Source organism: Cryptomeria japonica, chromosome 3, assembly GCF_030272615.1.
Source record: "Cryptomeria japonica chromosome 3, Sugi_1.0, whole genome shotgun sequence".
NCBI lineage: Eukaryota > Viridiplantae > Streptophyta > Pinopsida > Cupressales > Cupressaceae > Cryptomeria > Cryptomeria japonica.
In genome coordinates this window covers 186,195,852-186,200,498 of record NC_081407.1, presented here as the reverse complement: position 1 = coordinate 186,200,498, position 4,647 = coordinate 186,195,852, and positions in this window count along the sequence as shown.

Here is a 4,647-nt window from a genome sequence, read left to right as displayed (position 1 = left end):
GCTTTTCGTAACCTGTAAGCCATATCTTTATCATCTGTCAGTGAATATCCATCAGGTTGCTCAATGTATAGCTCTTCCTCAAGTTCACCACTCAAGAATGCACATTTAACATCCATTTGATAGACCTTATAGTTCTTATATGTTGCATAGGCGAGAAATAGTCTAACAACTTCAATTCTAGCTAGAGGTGCAAATGTCTCACCATAATCAATTCCTTTCATTTGATAATATCCTTCATAAACCAATCTAGCCTTGTTTCTTATAGCTTGACCATTCTCATATAGTTTTATCCTAAAAACCCATTTAGTTCCAATAACATTCTTATTTTTAGACTGGGGAACTAAAGTCCAAGTCTCATTCTTCTCTATCGGATCTAATTCATCTTCCATAGCCTTTAACCAATTTTTATCTTTACAAGTTTCAATAACAGATGCCAGTTCAATTTGAGAAATAAGACATACCTCTTCATTTGCCAGTCTTCTTCTTGTAATAACTTCATTGTTCCTATCTCCAATGACTTGATCTTCAGAATGATTTAACCTTACATACCTTGGTGTCTTTTGAACTTCAGGTTCACTGTTCTGATCATTAGTCACAGTTGAATTTTCTGATTGTACTAGTGTAACTATCTCACTATCTTGTACTGGTTGAGGTAATTCTGGTTCAATTATGATCATTTCCACTATCGGTGAACCCTGTCATATGATATAGATTGATTTTTGTATTGCTCACCCACTTTCACATTTGCACTTTCCACAATATTTTGTAATATTTTGTTATAAAATCTATATGCTTTACTTTGAATTGAATATCCAAGAAATATCTCTTCATCACATCTAGGATCAAACTTCCCAATTGAATCGTCCCTTTTGATATAACATTTACTTCCAAATATTCTGAAATATTTAACAATAGGTGTATGTCCAAACCATAAATCATAAGGGGTCTTACCGGTTTCACCTTTGATATGAACTCTATTGAATGTGTAGATTGTTGTACTCACTACTTCTCTCCAATAGATATGAGGCAATTTGGCTTCCATAATCATGGTTCTTGTTGCATCCAAAATGGTTTTATTCTTCCTTTCCACTACTCCATTCTACTGAGGAGTCCAGGGTGTAGATAACTATCTCCTAATTCTATTTGTCTCACAATAACTATTAAATTCATGAGAAGTGAACTCACCGCCTTGATCTGATCTCAGACACTTGATTTTCATTCCAGTTTTTATTTCCACCTTTTCTTTAAAGATCTTGAATTTCTCAAAAGCTTCAGACTTCTCCCTAAGAAAAGTCACCCACATCACTCTAGAATAATCATCAATTATCAGCATGAAGTATCTATCACCTTAAAAGATTTTGGTCCTTACTGGACCATGTAAGTCAGTATGAATCAAATCAAGCACATCATTATATTTATCATGTATTCTCTTATTATAAGTTCTAACTTGCTTTCCCAATTGACATTCCTTACATGTTGGATTATGAGGCTTTATAATCTTAGGTATATCTCTAACTGCCTTTGTTGAACTAATCTTAACAATACAATCAAAATTAACATGAGAAAACCTCTTATGCCATAACCAAATCTCATCAATATGATCAATCAAGCATGTCTTATTACCAGTGTTCAAGTGAAAGATATTACCTCCAGTATGAGTACCGATTGCAATCTCCAATTTAGTTTTGTTAATAATTTTGTATTTTCTATCTTTAAATTGAAGTTGGAATCCCTTGTCCACCAATTGACCAACACTTAAAATATTATGCCTTAAACCTTCTACATAAGACATTATTAGTATTATGCTTGTCATCGAGAAAAATAATACATCTACCTTTGATCATACATGCTTTGTCATCCCTAAATATGACTTGACCGCTATTGTATTCTTGTAGGGACATAAATTTTCTTTTATCTCGAGTCATATGATGTGAACATCCACTATCAATTACCCATTCATCCTTGTCTTCAATTTTTGCTGCCAAGGACTTTTCTTCATTCTTGATAGCCTATTCTAGTTCATCTTATTTTAAAGCATAGAACACCCATTCCTTTCCATTGTTGGATCCAGTAGCATAGTCTAATGTCGGTTCATCCTCAAAGTCATCACTTACTCCTTCCTCATCCGCTATGTAGCTTTGTTTTCTTTTCTTGAATCTATAACTATTTTGATTAGGCATTAATGATTTCTTAACTCTTTCTTCAAATCTTGCATTCCTTTAAGGATATCTAGATGCAAAATGACCAATCTTATTACATGCAAAACATTTAAAAGGTGTTTTTCCTTCATAGTTACTTCCTATCGGTCCTTTAGGTACTCTTCTAGCAAATAAGGCTTCAAGTTGCTCAAATTATTCATCCTCTTTCCTTATATCTTCCAATTCCTTTGCATATAGGGATTTCCAATAACTTTTGCTGGTAGATGATGATGCATGAAAAGAAGGTTCAGACTTTGCAGCTCCAGAGGGTCCAAATTCTTCAAGCTCAAAATGAAATAATTTCCCAATCAGAATGTCTCTGTTAACTGAAGTGTTTGCGATTGTTCTCAATTCATTAATTGCAGCCTCCTTCATCCTCTAAGCCAATGGAAGGGCTCTCAAGGCTTTGGAAACTATTTCATCTTCACTTAGAGATCCTCCACAATATTGAATTCCCATGACAATCTAATTTACTCTTTCCACAAATGTAGCAATTCTTTCATTATCTTCCATCTCCAAGTTCTCATACCTTACTTGGTAACCATCAAGTTTAACAATTTTGACGGTAGGATCCCCTTCATTCAAAGTTTGCGATTTATCCCACATAACCTTTGCAGAGGATTTATCAGTCAATCCCATAATTTGCTAATCAGTAAGTGCACACAAGAGGGCTTCTCTAGCTCTGCAATCATTTTCAATATTCTTGTCCAAGTCTATAGGAGCAGGATTGCCAGTTGTTGGATCATAAGGTGTCTATCCTTTCTCAGTGATCTCCCAAATATCCTTGCCAAGACATATAAGATGATTCTCCATTCGGATTTTCCATATCCCATAATTTGTTCCATCAAGCTTAGGGATTTCTCTTCTGAAAATAGTTGCCATAGGATCTACCTCAAGCAGTTAAGATTCTTCAAAAGAGGACCAAATCTCTGATACCAATTGTTAGGATAATTAGTGGACAAATGAGAAGGGGAGGGGGGTAAATCAGCTGTCAATGAATTAAATTAATCAAACCATTTTATAACCTTTAATCAGAACACATAAGCATTGAATACCGGAATAGAAGAAACAAATACCGGTAAGAAATTAAACTTAAGAATGAAATAGATAATTAACACAATGCAACCATACCACATAACACCGTGATTTGTACATGCAAAACCCGGTAAAGGGAAAAACCAGGGTGGGAAGTCTACCCAAAGTCATATGATACTTTTGTAGAAAGTATGTGATACAATAAGGGGCCTGCACGTGCAGGAAGGCACACTACCTAGAGCATACTACTCATTACAAAGGAGTCTCACTGACTATAGAGAGGTTATAACCACCTCAAGATAATTGGACAATATTCTAGAAGAATGAACTACCTGAGATAGCATCTACCATTCCTTATTACAGTCTCGGTTAAGCTCAACACCGAAGGCCTTTGACCTCTTACTTAAACCCAATTCGATCACCTATGATCAACCAAGTCTCCTTTTCATATGATATTTCAATCCCATACCATGATCTACAATGAGATCTTACATCAATTTACACAAACCCTAAGGCCCAAACCAATTAGGTCAGCCACCTAAAAGATACTACAATAAGATCATTATATACATCCATATTACAATGATATGCCATGTCGGCTTAAGATCAAAACAACATTAACCAATCCATAAAACATCTCGATAACATGTAGAGAACATGTTAACATGATACTGATCCATAACCTAGATAGGTACCAGACCTAATCTAGGTCCACCATGCCAAAGGGATATCTCCGATAAATCGAGGCACGATCAAGGATAACCTTCTGCATCCTGAATTCCATCTAGAAGCCACACCAACACCACTTATGCATTCTGGCAAAGATTATCAATAAATTCTTTGTCGGTAAAACCTTAAAACCTTACCGGTATAGGCTTACTAGAGTGTATGATAGAATCCGATCATCAAGTCTATACCAACTCAACAAAAAATACTCTAGAAACATGCAACACATTAAACCAAACATATTCCATTGATCTAAACATGTCAATAGTATCTAACTAATAGTCCCTTCTATTGGTAATACTAGTTCTTCTACCAGTAACCAAAACCTATTTGTCGATTACCAACCATAACATCTAGTGTTGAAATCAATGACAAAACATTAGTGCAACACATAATAAATTCCAACATGATCATGATCAAATATCTCAAATTGTATGGCTATGAGCAAAAAATTGAAGGTTGAGAGAAAGGGGGAAGGAGAAGACAAGTGTCACTCATCTCACCTTAACTGAGTTGAAGAATTGAGAGGATATAGGATAGCTGGAGAAGATGGAGGAATGAGAAGACAAGTGGACTCAAGTCCTCCTAAGATATAGGGATGTTGAAGAGAATATAGAAGAAGGTTAGGGAATATGTGTACGTATACAATATTTCATTTATTTTAGAAGTTGGAGAAAAGAGGCTAATA